Below are 15,991 nucleotides of genomic sequence, written 5' to 3'. Positions count from 1 at the left end.
GTCAATTCATATCTAGGCATCCGAAGTGCTGTGATTTGCTACAACATCTTTGCACGTGCACTTTGTTCTTTTTCCATTCCTTTCCCCCATGCCTTCACCCATCACTTTCTGAAAGCGCCTTTGGCTTATTCATATACTTACAAAATTGTTAATCAAAGGCCTCATTCCTGTATTTTACAAAACTGTGCATGCCCTGCATATAACAACCAACTACAAATCCAGAGAGTAGGCTTCTTCACTCGCCCACTCTGTGTCTTTTACCCAGACACAAAATACGGAACTGTGAATACAGCCTTTGGACTGCATTCTCCCAGCTGGACCCTTAACGGCCACTGCAATCACTGACATAATCTCCAGGCATTAGAGCAATAGCTTGACACCTACAGAAGTGGAAGTCAGAGGAGATCCACTGTTCAGAGAAACTCTTCTTCAAATAACTCTACTGACTGTCCCTCACAGCTGCTACAATGTCTTTCTGGTGCTCTTTCTGGGTTCCTGAAAGGCAGAGCAGTTGCTGGTAATTTACTGCTGCTTTCAATTCCTTAACTGGTAAGAGGAAGAGAACAAAACCAACTATTGCTTAGACTATAAGACCCACCCAGTAATACAGTATTTGTAGTATATTACCTACATGAAAGAACTGAAAGCTAATAATTATCTTGAATATTCGATTTAGAACTAACTGGAAGAGCAAGATGAAAAGTAACAGAAATCACGCAAACAGCATATACTGGCCAAAGTATCTAATCCAGGAAGCACTATTTTAGTTAATCTTATCTCCTCATCAAACATTATGGGTTAGTGAGATGTCAGTCAGATTTGCCATAAAAGGACGAGTTTTGCCAGAGAAGTAGCAGCAAAATTACTTTTGACTTAAAAGCAGGCATAAACCTTATGAAGGATAAATAAACCTTTGATCAAGGGATGATTTTTTTCCTCCTCTTAATCTTCTCATATTTGTCCTCTGAAGTGAAAATGATAGAGTCCAAGATGTATTGTTTCCAAAAAAGTGAGAAAAATGTTTAAAACTTCTTTAGTTGTACATACTGGATTTCTAAAAAATAAAGAATTTTGAAACAACAAAATTAAATGAGGTAATCCTCTCCAACTCTGACCTTGATTAGAGTAGAACAAATACTATCTGCTAGTGTGTATTTCAGTAAAACACACTTTAACCTCCTGGTCTTAAAAAGATAACAGTATGAGTTCCAAACTCACAAAGTGAGTTAGGCTGTTAAGCAATGTATTTTAACATTCTGGGAGCCCTGAGAAGACAGCAAGAACAAGGAATTTAAAACGGACCATAGAGAGGATAAAATAGATCTGTCTTCCCATTTCTCTTTCTTTTCCTCCCCAAGTTGTCTCCCTAAAATTGAGTGACACTCTGCTGCTTAGGTTTAGCCCAAAGCTCATAGACGTCAATGGAAAAGGACTTGGCTTTTTCATTTCTGATGGGCCATTTTTATCTTTCATCAACAGTGATGTACAAAGACAGTGACATCAACAAAAGAGGTAACTTCTTGTTGAAGACTGTGCTCCCCTCCCCCAAATACACTGAAGTAAATTTCATTTGGGGGAAAAAAAGATATTCATTCCCTAAGTTTATAATTCAAACAGCAGAACTCCCACTGCACAACTTTCCAAGAAGCTGGCTCCTGATGCAGTCATTTTGAGCCTACCATCTCACAAGGAGATGCCAATAGCTTAACTAAATGCAGGTAAGCCACACAATTATCTGTGGTCATCAGTGGAAGTAAGGTGTAATACAGCAGTGATGCAAAAGCAAGTATAGTGTTTTCATCATTCCTTGCAGAGGTACCATGCAGCACGTATGATTCATTATCACAGTATTGTTCCAGGGTTTGGCACGAGTACATGTTTTGTGTCCAAGTCCAAAGCTATCAATATTATCCATACACATAATCAAACTGTTCAAGGGTAAAATTCCCCTTTCAACTCTGATTTTACTTTAAGCGTTCTCTTCTCCCCAAAAAATGCAACACATATAGGAAGACAGAAGAAATGAGCATGAAGAAAGGAGATGTAAGAGCAAAGATCTTTTTTGTGCAGATCCTGTTTCTTGAACCTGAAAAGAATAAAGACCAAAATCTCTTACGTACTCTCCAGTTGTTTTCTCTTTTCACATTCCTTAAAAATAATTTCTAAATAATGTGTTTCTTCCCCTTTCCAAAGGTTTTGAAGGAACAATTAGATAAGACAGTTGGGGTTTTGACACACACAGAAGGGGCCCAGTCCCAGAGCTGTTCCTAGTGCTATTCCTATACAATGTCAGCGTAGAATGACACCTATGAATAAGAGTTTCTGATATCTTGCAATTTCCTGCTGTCACAAAATGATGAAGCTACTCTTAAAATGATGGTTCTGCTCATGCATATATCCCCTTCTATCTGCAGCACACACAATATATAATAATATAACTTGTTCCATACACACACAACACAAAGCCTTTGGCCAACATGAAGAATTTGAACTGGCAACCTCCAGACTTACACATCTGTCCTGTTTCAGTTTGAGCTCAGAGCGAGCAGCTGAAAGTTAGCACAGGATATACCCTCTGTAGATTTCACAAAGCGGACTTAACAACATTCATTGGGATCACAAAAGAATTGCCTTTTACTACCAAAAATGTGTTTATTGTTCTAAAGCCTTGTTTTCATACTCAAAAATAAATTAAAACACAGATATGAAAAATCTATAGGCTTACAGTCAGCTCTAAGTAAGGTCCAGACTCTAGAGGATGAGCCTACTCTTACATGATCCTTTCAGATTGCTCTTATCTTCCAAAAAAATTTATATGTCTGATTCTTCCTTTGGGATTTTTGGAAATGTCCTGATTTTGGCTGGGATAGAGTTAATTTTCTTCCTAGTAGCTGGTATAGTACTGTGTTTTGGATTTAGCATGAGAAAAATGTTAATAACACACTGATGTTTCTGCTGTTGCTGAGCAGCGCTTACACTGAAGTCAAAGACTTTTCAGCTTCTCGTGCTGCCCTGCCAGCGAGCAAGCTGGGGGTTGCACAAGAAACTAGGAGGCAACACAGCCAGGACAGCTGACCCCAACCAGCCAAAGGGATATTCCATAACATATGGCATCACACTCAGTATATAAACTACGAGGAATGCTGGCCGGAGGGCACTGCTCAGGAACAGGCTGGGGCATCAGTTGGGAGGTGGTGAGCAATTGCTTTTCATTTGCATCACTTGTCTGTCTTTGACTTTACTTCCCTCGATTTTTATTATTTTCCTTTTAGTTACAATAATTATTTTATTTCAATTATTAAAGTGTTCTCATCTCAAGCCATGAAGTTTTTTACTTTTACCCTTCCAATGCTCTCCCCGCATCCCACCAGGGAGAGAGTGAGCAAGCAGCTGTGTGGTGCTTAGTTGCTGGCTGGGATTAAACCACAACAGCAAAAAAAGGACAGGACTTGGATTAATATTTTCCTGTAAACTTACTTTCCATAGAAGATTCTACCTTTATTAAAAATTATCTACTGTTGCCACAACTGCAAAGGGAAAGCAAGCAGAACTACATATGATCTTTATATATTCCAGTTTAAAAAAGAGAAAACAAAACTAAACCCACATTAATTATTTGCAATTGTTTGTAGTGCTGTAGGTGAGGTTCAGTATGTATGCTGGCTGACACTGGGTTTCTAAAGAGTTAACAGATTGCAGCCAGAGACCTCTCTGCCAGGGATTGCTTTTCTGTTTAGTTCTATAAATGAAATTTATTAAAACCATTACATGCACAGTGATGCCACAATATCCAGAGCAAAGTTACTAAATCTAAAAGAGCTTTTATTTAATCAGGAGATAGCTAACAGATGTAATGACTGGGGGATGAGGCGGAACCTGGTTTTACATTCAGACCCTGACAACATGGTTTTATCACTTTCAATAATGTGGATTCCATATTTCTCTGAATCTATTACTTTAAATAAAAAGCGATCATTTCTAAAAATGTTCCATTTATTACACCCAAACCTTTCTCCTCATGCGCCCAACTGGAATAAAATTTTTTCTTGTCTTCCAAAAAACTACCTCAGTATTATTTTTTTTTTTTTTTTTTAAATGAGTGGTTCTATCTCCCCATCCATCTTGTCTGCACGAAGAAGGGATAACCTGCAGCTGAATTACAGAAAGCCTATTCTCCCAGTGGGATCTGAGATAAGATAGACTGCATTAACCCTAAGATTCATTTCCCAGCTAGGAATTCTCCCTAACTCTCTTAAGAAGATCACAGGAAACAGGCTGGATAATGGTAAAAGATCTATTGAGTGCTCTTTCATCACTAGCTTTCATGAAAAGAGAAATGGTAATAAGGTCACAGAAGCCTGAAATGCTGTAGGTGGCTAGGAGACATTTCTCTAAGTACACTGGCATTTCAGTCTTGATATACAATGCAATATAGGCCATGACTATCCAGACATCCAGGGTACTTTGTCCATATAAGATGGGTTTCAGATGAAAATTCTAATAGCTATATCCATTTCACCGATTCTCTCGAAAAGGACCCATCGAAAAGTTATTACCTACCTAGGATTTAATTCTACTAATAATTAATAATCCCTATTTTCAAGACACGGTATTTGAAAATTTTTAAGCTTTTTTACAAACATGAGCATTCTTACCTGCCATCTAGTCTAAAGCCATCCTCTAAGCCACAGAACCCAGGAAATATTTTCCACCACTCTGTCAGCATCCAGAGTTTCCCAAATATTTTGTATGTATTAAATGAGTCTTAATTTGTAAAAGGGATTTCAGAAAAGTACTTCCTGTATCTGTGAAAGTTCTACCGAAGTACAGAGGAAGATCGGTACCTAACAGTTTAATGCAAAATCCACATTTTAGAAAGTTGTCCTGCTCTCCCTCTCACCCCCTAAAAACATATATCCAATATAAGAACACAGGTCAGAAACATTTATTCCCACTTCAGCCTACAAGCCAAGGGTACTGTATATTCTATTGATTTCCTCAGCCTAATGCAATACACTCTTCCCCACTTCCCCACGTTTCACATTACGAGAACATCAAACTGCAAAGACATCAAACTTCTCACTTCTGTTGCCCTGATCCAGCAGCTTGGTGAAATCTCAGAACAGATGGAAAACATTATTTTGAGAAAAGGTCTCTATTTTGAAAGCAAATAGAGGGTGAAATAATTTCCTTATTATTGTCTGTGTTGTAGTCATAATTAGCCACCATCTTCTGAAAGTGAAGCCAATTCTGTGACAGACGTTTGGAAAATTCCAGTATTAAACTGGCTCACTTATTTCCCTTAAGCCTAGATGCTAAGATACACAACGAAGCAGGACTTCCAACAAATAGTATTATGAGAGGGCTTTCATTTTTAATAACTTAAAATATAAGTAGCTATGAAAGCATAGGTGATGCAAGAAGGAATAACAGTTTTGACACAGCACCGAATTCAGAAAGCAATTAAAGACTTACTTTGGAAATACTCCTTGCAGCTAGATATAGCCTGTAACATGATGGGGTTGGGTTGAGACATTGGGTTACAGACATTCTGAGACATTCCTTCTCTCATCTCCTCCAACCGGGAGGGACAAAATGATGGGAACAAATTTTTGCCTAACTGACTCAACGAGTTGCATACTGTATTACCACCCCACCTTCCTGTTCAGGTCTCTCAAAAGCAACAAAAAACAGCTATTTAAGTTGAGCAGTCATTAGATAATTCACCTTGTTTGCTCATCATTTTAAGTTTACAACAAAGCAGTTGAAATGATGTCAAGCTTGAAGCTAATGATTTTGATTATTCAAGTCCTCACATCTGCTTTGCAGCTGTCTTTTCTACAAAATCGATAGCACAGCTGATTTAGTGCCCTCTAAGACAGCTTCAGAAAATCTTCTACAGTTAATGTAGATGCAATTTTTCTCTGTTCAACTTCTGGCTGAGAACACAGGAAAGGTGCAATGTCAGGACAAATCCTCTGCTTCTCAGTCACAGGCTGACCTCCATAAACTCAACATGAATTAGAGCAACAGCTCTGAGCTGCATGATCTGCAACAGTCTGCACAGAGGGAGTCCAGCTCCGTCACAATACATATGTAGCGCAACCCTTTCCTCTTCTGCCAAGGGAGGGTATGTCTGCAGGCCCAGATCAAAGCTGTGACAAATATTCTTCGTGTGAAGGTTGCGCTCGCACTGCTGAGAAGTATTTACTGGGCGTTCTTTCTATGGAGGGTTTTTAACAGCACAGAGCTAATAAACAGGAAGTGCATACCAAGTCTTGCAGAGTCCTTGCGTCAAAAATTGTATCATTTATCCTCTCTTAAACCACCATACGAGTCACAGGTTTTAACTTAATAAATACAGAAAAACAAGAGAGTACCAAAGTGGGTGAGTGCTCTAGTTTTGTTCCTATCTTCGTAAAGATAAAAATAGTTTTCTGGAATTAGCCTTGCCACAACTTGCATGCGCTTTTAAACCCAGGTGTGTCCCTTCTTATTTATTTCACTGTCCACTTCAATAAGTGGAAAATACATAAATTCTCACACCTTAAAACAAACAGCAATCTGTTTTACATCATCCCAGCAAGACTATTTGTCTTGTGAAAGTGAGGTTATAAAATTCCAACTCTGCCCATGGCTAAATACTATGAAAGGATTAGAATATAAATAACATTGTATGCATGCTATTAATGGGAAGTACTGTGTTTATTTAAAGATTTTTTTATTAAATACGCAATAGAAAATGTCACCAATGAGGAAGATGAGAGCACCAGACTCTTCCCCCCTCTTAAAGAACTTCAGTTTGAAAGCAGCCCAAAATATTATGTCAAATAGATTTGGCAGGCAGACACTGATAAAGCATATCATGTTCTCACCATGCAATCTGACGCACTGCGCTTGGCAACGTCTGCCTAGCAAAGGACAAGAAATAAATTAACACAGAGACTAAATGACCCCAATCTCACTCAACAAATTTAGTTCCTTCATATATGGGTCAAGGTTACTGGCAGAAATGTTTGCACTTGAAATCTTCATCCAACCAACTACACGTATTATTTATGTGACATTGCAAAATAAAACACCCTCTCCCATAAAAAGTTAATCAGGTATCAATCCCTGGATCATCTGCATTTGCAACAATGTACACTGATAACCCATTTTTTAATAACACTTAAAAAACCCCACCACAACAAACTAAAAAAGTACAACAAAAACTCTCAATTTGTTTACTGTTTATTGTGTAACATCCCATACCATAACACATGCCACCTACTCCTCCATATCCCATAAATAACTGCAAACACATCATTAAATTAAATGGCGACCTGTCATTTAAATGTGCAGGCACTTTTAAAACATCAGAAGCGTGCTGAAAACTACTGGGATTGATAGAGGGCACGTTTGGAAAGACCACTATCTCAAGGGTTACTTTTAGGGAAGATTTAGTGATTAAGCACCAGCTACTCCATCCATTCTCGAGAAGTCCTGTGACCACCCTCCGACATAAGCTTATGTCCTATCTATAAGGAGCTCCAGTGGATATGCAAGAAGATCATGACACACATACAATGCTAGTGCCAGTGACTGTTTTGCTCCTTGCTTTGCATAACCTCAATAAAAAGCATGAAAAAGGAGAGTCTGTTGTACTTTGGAGCTCAGATGCACTCCATTTCACACTGAAGCCAAACAAGAGGTCATATGCCTACCAATGACCTACACCTTTAACCTGGCCAAGAGTACCATGACATAAGAGGGCACAATTCCACAGTAGATGATCAATTACACTAAATCCTATCGTTACTTAATCTACATCTTCTCTAGCAACTTCACTAAAAATTTGAATGCCCTGTAAAGCACAATGTTTTTGCTAAATCCAGGAACCTTAACTCTGTAATTCAAATTTTCAAAAGTTATCATACCATAGAATCTGCACTTCCCAATTGGTTAGTTCAATGTGATAGGTATGCTACTCCTCCGTTGTGTGTCTTTGTTCAAACAACAAAACAAATGTCATAAAAAATTAGACATAATTTTTGCGTGCTGTCTTACAGCACCTTTTCCAATTCCTGTGTTAAACAGTGCCAAACAAGTCAGTTTGTGGGTCCACAGGCTAACACTGCGCTCTGCACACACAGGGAATTCAGAAAAGGCAGTATCACTTTGTAGACCTGATCTGCAGGGTGTACAGCAGGTCCAACGTCTTCTGAAGACAAGGTTACAGGCAGGGCACTGGCCCAGTGCTGCTGTAGATTTGACATACCCTAATTTTGCTAGGCTACCGGTTCACAGAGTTAAAAACATTGACAAATGTTTTTATTATAAATTTATTATAAATTATAAAATGCTTTTATAACCATTTTACCATTAACACTCTTGTATCAACATCTACCATGCTTCATTTAAAGGATTAAAAAAAAAGCCGCCACCACACCCAAACTATTGACATTTAGCTAGTTATTGACAAGTCCTCAGAACTATTCCACACAGTCCCCTTTGCATAGGAGATTCTTTAAAATAACTTGAGGCAGGAGGGAAGGAGGGAAAAGCTTATCTTCTTTGCTTCAGCCAGTCCTTTTGTTGTAAAGATTTTGACACAGATAAGGACTTTAGTAGCTCTACTGGGAATTAAACAAATTGACTGTAATAGGTTTTAATGTATAATGATTAGCTCATTTATAAAAGATTCTACCCAATCCTCAATTATTCAGATATGGGTCAAGATCCAGGGAGTACATCAAAACAAATCCTGCACCTGCAGAAGAATTCAGATGTTAATTAAATGAGAAACAGATCGATGGACTCTAACCTCATACAGAGATGTAGGAAGAAGCATATTAGAGTTCAGGAGAGTTGGGACATCACCACTCCATGTAATGCTATTTCAAGTAGCATCAGCTACTTATAAAGTGCTTGCCGCTTTTCCCTTTACTAGGCTGCAGTAAATAGAATCATGGATCATGATCCGTGATTCATAGCCTGTCATAGGTGGGTGACATTTGACTCTAAAGAAAACATTAATATAAGCAGTTGAGCTATAGATTGATAAATGCATCTTATGCAGAAAAACAGAAAGAAAATTAATCATGTCATATGTCACATGACATGTCATTAGGTTGAGGTTCACATGCTAGGTTAAGCTTGAGATTCAGTCCACAAGAAATGGTTCAACAAGTCAGAGTTTATTGCCTTTATATTAGTCTTTCGCTCATTGTTCATTAAGGTAAAGTGAAAAATTTGATGGAAAAATATAAATCTTGAATAGAAGAAATTTAAGCAGGAAAGATACCAATAATAATACTGAAGCTCTGATCTCATTTGGTTCCTTGATAACTACAAAAATTAACCCTAAGATGCAATTTCACCTTCTAGATAGTCTACACTCCCTTTCCTTCAGCTATTTGCTTTTGATTTGGAAAGGATCAAAGTTTCATTTTTTTTCTAATAAGAGACACACTACCTAAAACCTGAATTGGCTTTCCACATGGAAAAAAAAAAAATCACTGATTCTGATGCTGTTTCCCAATAGTCTTAAAATACTTAACAAAAGATGAAACAAGTTGTTAAGAAGTGTAAATAACATAATATGCAAATTAAAGTTAAGACTCTTTTTCAAGTCCCAGGTCATCTTTCTCTGGGCATCTGACTTGTTTATTAATGCACACACACTAAAAAACTCACCACACTAAAAAGCCAACATGTAAGACATGCATGAATTTTTCCCCATGGGGCTAAAAGTTGTCCTAGGGATCCAGAATATCCACCTGGAAATGCTGTGATTCAGAAGACCACAGCCGAAGCAGCTCTCCTTCTGTTCCACTGACACCTTGCAGCTGGGCTCAACACCAAACCCTGGAGCACTTTCTAATTCCATTAATTAGTACTGTATCATTAGTCATTTTTAAAAATAGTTTTAGATTTGTCATAAGTATAAAACATCACTCTAAGGGCATAAAATCTAAAAAAAATACTTTAAAAAAAATAGTATTCAGCTGTCCTGCAACTGGCAAATACCCTCTCCCCTCTCTGATAGATACACAGCATTCCCTGAAAACGTGTGTCTTTTACACCATTAATTTTAACCTGTCCTCAAGTTGTACAAGGGACTTTGTCTAATCATGCTGGGCTATTGGTTGGAATAAGGAAATAAAGAATCTGCTCCCATACATCTATGAACTAGGACTGGCTTATCAATTAGAAAATAATCCAAGCAAAATGTCAATCTAAATGCAAGTTTCTCCTACTAGCAGCACACGCTGCATCTCCTTAAGAGCGGAAACATTAAGATGCCTTTGTGCCACGTCCTAAATTACATACAGGCTATTTATTGCACTTCAGCAACAAAAGAGGGGAGCTGGACTGAACAGAGAACTACAAGAGCAAGAAACAACCCTCAGGCCTCAATGACTTCTAAGCCTTGTTTCTCATACCAAAATGAAGCTTTACACAAATTATGAAACAAAGGAGAAATGAGGAAAGAGTTTTTTATAAATACCTGCCTTGTGCTACACCACAAATGTGGTTACTGGTGGTATTTCACTCATTATAGGATAGATATACAGATAAAAACATAGCTTAAGTTGCCTATGTAATGAAATAGAACTTCTTCTAGAGAGTGATGAAGAATGTGTATGGGTGCTATGAGAAACATGGCTCCTACCTCAGGCAGGTAAGTAAAACCTCCCGTCCCACACACCCACACCCTACAGCCAGCTGACACTCTCACCAAGTGCATATTCCTCATGGGATTTTTGAAAACCACGGAGATGTAAAGCTAAACAGAATTTCAGGAAATTGACTTTTTCTCTAGTCATATTTCAGAGCAATAAGCAGGTTTTCAAGCAGTATTTTCCACAGTTTAGTTTCTCAGTTGAGTAAATATTTACTCAGATGTTATTTTCAACTGGGATGCCACTTTACTGTGATACATCTCAGATGTAATACTTCAGCAGTGACAGGATCAACCCTGCGCATCCTGAAGTGAAACAGAATGCTATATACATCTCTGAAAATCCAATTAGGTCTCAGTGAGGCACTAGACTTTCCTAAATTATGTTTTTCTCCTTCATATTTTACAATAGAAGATCATTGTTCCTATTGAAAGCAGACTTGTATCTCCATCGACCCAGCAGGCCTGCACAAGAAACCTAAATTGTCTCATAACCAGCTCATGACCTCAGTGCCTTTTAATTATGTGGGTTTCCCTGTAGCCTTTAGTTAACGTAGACATGTGGGGTGGGAAAGGGGAAGTCTACAACCCACGTAGAAAAAATACAGACTGTATTTGAACGTACACATGTGTATCTTACTTCTGAAATGTGAACCCTACATAAATTCTATAGTGCTTATTTGCAAACTGCAGTACTCCAGTTGCCAGCCAAGAACAGCCTAATTACACCACCCCTGCTGTGACTACAGTATCCTGCACACACACCTAAGCACAATTGAGCCTAGGTAGATCACGCATCAGCAGCAGAGGAAAAACACCTGAAAGGAAAATATTTGGGTTACTAGCTCACGCTGAGCACCCTGGTGCTGCAGCACAGCCTGGATGCTCTTGGCACAGTCAAATCCCACCTAAGGTTTCAGAAGAATGCTTAAAGTCTCTCTGACTACTTTACTTCCTAACAGAAGGTGTTGGTATTTCTTTTCAGTCTCAAATTCAGACCAAACTAGCTTATTTAAGGGGAGTGCATGCATGGATAGGTAAGCCCAAACAAAGTACCATATTCAAATACAAATACTCACTAGCCATAAAGGTTTTTGCTAAATCAGGGTTATGGCAAGTTTCACCTCTATTCTCTCCTTTTCCAGACATCTTAGCATATGTTTATCTTTGCTGCTTAAAAATTTAGGGTTGTTTTTTTCCTCTTCTATTCCAAAAGTAACAAAGAAGCACACATCAAATGAACTTTTTCACTTTCCACAGCATTCTTCTGACAAACTTCTGATTGTTCAGTGCATATTCTAGTCTGGTTTCATTGATGTACCTTTCATTTCTCTGGGAATCTTAAAGCAGAAACTTAAGAATCTGGTTCTTTGTTTTCAAATTGCCCTTATCACCATTCTTCAAGAACAGGTCTGAAATAACAAGTAAATCTACCAGAGTCTACAGGTAACTGCTGTAAAAACAGACCTAAACCACAGAGCAAAATTTCTCACGCATATCTCCCGTTTACCCTTTTACAATAGCTGAAATCTTATACCGTAACACTTTCTGTTAGGTTGCAATGCTGTCCTGTTTTATCTGTATTTAACAAATACTTTGTACAAAAAGAAAAATAAGTATATTAGTAAATATCTTCAGTGATCCAAGAGGTCAAATATTTTTCTCCCCCATTAGGTCTTAGAAGAAGGACATCTGTTATTCCCACCAAAATCACTGAAACACTTTTAGGTCCTGTGTTTCTTACTTCCTTGCCCTGCACACCACACTGCTGTTGGGAGTGACTTCTGCTCCCCTGCTGTTTCCTGACTGGAGGATGTTCTGCTAACCATGGACAGATAGCCCCCTCTGCCAGCAAATGGTAGAAACTCTCCCAACATTTTAAAAAAAAAATATTAATTGCAAAATCCACACCTACTTTTTTTTATTATCTTTGAAATAAACATCAATCCTCAATCTTTTGTGGAGATCCTTTACTCCAAAAAAGTTCTAAAACTTTTTGATTACATCTGTTCCCCCAGCTGTAGCAACTGCTGTTCTGTAAATGTACTCGCAGGATTTCAGCTGTTTCTGCAGTGCAGGGCAGGGCGGCTGTCACCAGTGGTGAAAGGACTCTTAGAGCTTTCCCCTGTCCCAAATGCAGGCATAATATTTAAACAAAGCTGCAGACACATCAATAATGAAAATCTGGTGAACCACTTACTCTTGACTCTTACAGAAATGTGAATGCAGAATATCCATTAGTTTCCTGACAACATGGATTATTTATAGGCAAGTCTGATAGCACCACCTATTATTAAGGTTGCTCAATACTTCCTATTACATGACCCCTGGCTTCAGTCTTTTTATACCTTTGCCACCTGGGATGAACATTGCATACTGATGTCTACCTTGAACAACTGTTGTTGAAAGTTCAACCCTTCCAGGAGTTGATTGTGAAATACAATGGTTTTGTCCATGTTTTACAGGAAGCTAGGAACTTCACTGAAATTCTGTGTTACCTCTTATTCTGCAGGAACTTGAACTTTGCCAGAACAGCACCCGTGTTTTGTGTTTGCCTGTAAGGAAATCCCCCAAATATGGCCAAGTTACAAGCACCTGAAGGGAGATAAAAAAATGCTAGCTTTCATATGAACATCTGATAAAAACCCAAAAACCACAGAAGACCTCACAGCCAGCGAACAGTTGCTATTTATATATGATTCATTCCTACCTAATAGGCGCACATGTTCCAGCACAAGGCTATGAGGAGGGAAAAAAGGTTTGGTTTTTTTTCCTGGCACACTTGTTCTGTGGCATCCAAAAGAAACAATATAACATAGCGTTAGACTTGAGCTCATTGCCGGAGACCAGGAGAAGCGTTGCACTGCCTTTCAGTGATGATGTCAATTTATCTACCGACAGAGAAAAGCTGCTCTCTTATCTGCTGCTTGTACCCTGAGCACATCTGGGCTTCGGGTCAATTAAGTCATTCTTCCATTCCAGGTCTTTTAAAATTGTTGGTTTCAACCACAATAAGGAATGAAAATGCCAACAGCAACACGAGACATTTTCTGATCCTACACTGAAGAGGGCCACACTAAAAATCTTCCAGATTTGATAACGAGGGTCATCCACCTCACAGGTGGGCAGCAGGCCACTGTGCTGAGGACATATCATCCCCAGTTACCATTTCTTTAAAGACATGTGCATGCTTAGAATCTACTGCTGACATGCAGGTCTCATGGAGCCAGATTTGCATGTCAGGCATATGTAGAAACATAAGAAGCAATAGTTGCTGGCATAAATGCTATAGAATACAAAACTACTAAGAGATCTAATTTTTGTAGGGAAGCAAAAGGAAATGACCTGTGATTCCTCATGCAGTGTGTTGATAATGCAAATCATAGCTCCAGTGCAATCACAGCTCTGTTGCCTTCTGCGTCTGTGAGAGAGATCTGTACATATACACACCTCATAGAGTAACTGCTAGAAAATGCTAAGAGTCAAATACCCCAGCACTCTAACTTTTACTTCACACTACAAAAGCAATCTCCAAAGAAAGCTCCAGCACAGAAAAAGGGTTGAACAGGTTTATTTTTAGTGGCTCACTCTCGCTCTGTTTCCAAGATTCAGGCAAATAGACCTGAGCAGAATTAGAAAGTCAGCACAGCCCCAAACACACCAAACTTTCAGATAACATAGTCACTACATGCCTATACAGGCACACCAGAAAACCAGGGATGCAAAGGCATGTGGACTGGTTTCTTTATCACACCAGGGTGATAGTAATCTACAGAGGAAAGACCAGCTTGTTGTTCCCAGTCAGGAGAGTAATCAGGTCACTTTCACAGTGCAGTTGGCCTTTACTGGCCTGCTGCCTATGCTGGAGTCATCCAGCTGTCAGAGCGCTGTGCTGCTCCTGATGCAGCCTTTCATTGCTGCCAGCTCCCGAATTACTGGAAAATTAGTCGGCAAAATGACATATCGATAAAAACAAGAAAATCCCAGAATTTCCCCCATCACAGATGAAAGGGAATATTCCATTGCTGTGTTCCCTATATAAAAAAATTAACTCACATTACCTCATTTGTGTATCATAGTTTTTAATAGCTCTTATGTTAGATGACAGAAGTGAAGTTGCTGAAGACTGCCACAAGCGAACTAAAGAAACGTGAAAGTTTGCACTAAAAGAATGCACTAGTATGCTGGACTTCATTGCATGTGCTGTTTTCCTCTGTCCCATTTCATTCCAAGCGGAAACTCAGTTTTCAGTATTTCCCAAAGATTTTGGAAACTAGCAGAGGTTAAAGTAGGGAATGGAATACATGTCTCAAACAATATAGCCTGACCTTAGTTTTCATGAAAAATCCCCACAGCAGTGTTTAATTCTTGAACTAAAATGGTCCAGAGACTGAGGTTTGAGGGTCAGCCTGAGTTTGTTTCTAAGGCTCTGTGCTGATACTGAACCTCAGTGGAAAATGAACAATTAAATGGTGTTTCTCTTAAGAATGCATAACTCCAAGAAGATACTGCCAGCCTGAGATGTCAGCCAAATGACCCCCTTTTCAGAGGACATTCACAACTTCCCCCCCCCCCCCCCCCCCCATTTTTTTCCCCAAAACATTTCTACTATCTTATTTGGCATCATTTCCACTGTGTTGCTACAGAACATTTGGGAATGTTTCTGTATCTTTCATGACTTCTATGTCTTCATCTTTGAAACTCTCTTGTGTAGTAAACAGACACAAACTCAAAAGCTCTGATAAAATTTTTTACTTTCTAAATGGTCCACAGGAGGAGGTCATTCATGTTTAGGTTTCTATCCCTCAGTTGATCTTTTACCAGACCCTGAACTGTAATAAGGGAAATAAAGGAAATATACTACTTCTCTATACCATACACACTATATACACTATACACACTGCCATTTTTACTGTCAAAAAATCACAGAATAACAAAAGCTCAAAACTATTCTTCAGAAAGACTTTAATGTTTTTAAAAGTTTCACTGAGAAAACCCAACAGAAGTTAGCATCCTTTTGTGACATGCTAGACAGACAAATGACAGAGATGGCTTCTACCAGAGAACTTACAATCAAGACATCAGGCATGAACAGACAAGCAAGAGTGGAAGGGAAGCAAGGCAGAATGAAAAATAAAGCAGCTGAAGTCAGATGAAGAGATCTTTGGTCAGTGACTTTTTGAATGAGCCATTTTAGGGGAAGCTGTTAAATGCTCTATCCCAGTAACAGTACTTCTAGTCTCTTGAGTAAATATACTAGTATCTAGTATATAAATATACTAGTAGCATAAACACATTCACAATTATACCAGCACTGCACAGCAG

General features: G+C 38.7%; 1 long non-coding RNA gene across 1 annotated transcript in view; it reads left to right on the top strand.

The window, feature by feature from the left end:
* The first annotated feature begins 925 nt into the window (after positions 1–925).
* The window catches only part of LOC308069141, a 32,685-nt gene continuing 17,619 nt past the window's right edge, over positions 926–15,991 (top strand). The window contains exon 1 of the long non-coding RNA XR_013930295.1: positions 926–14,822. This is a non-coding gene — a long non-coding RNA (uncharacterized lncRNA). The remainder of the gene's footprint in view (positions 14,823–15,991) is intronic.

Source organism: Falco punctatus, assembly GCF_963210335.1.
Source record: "Falco punctatus genome assembly, chromosome: 9".
Classification (NCBI taxonomy): domain Eukaryota; kingdom Metazoa; phylum Chordata; class Aves; order Falconiformes; family Falconidae; genus Falco; species Falco punctatus.
The sequence above is the reverse complement of the archived record's forward strand: the minus strand, read 5'-3'. Positions and strand labels throughout refer to the sequence as shown.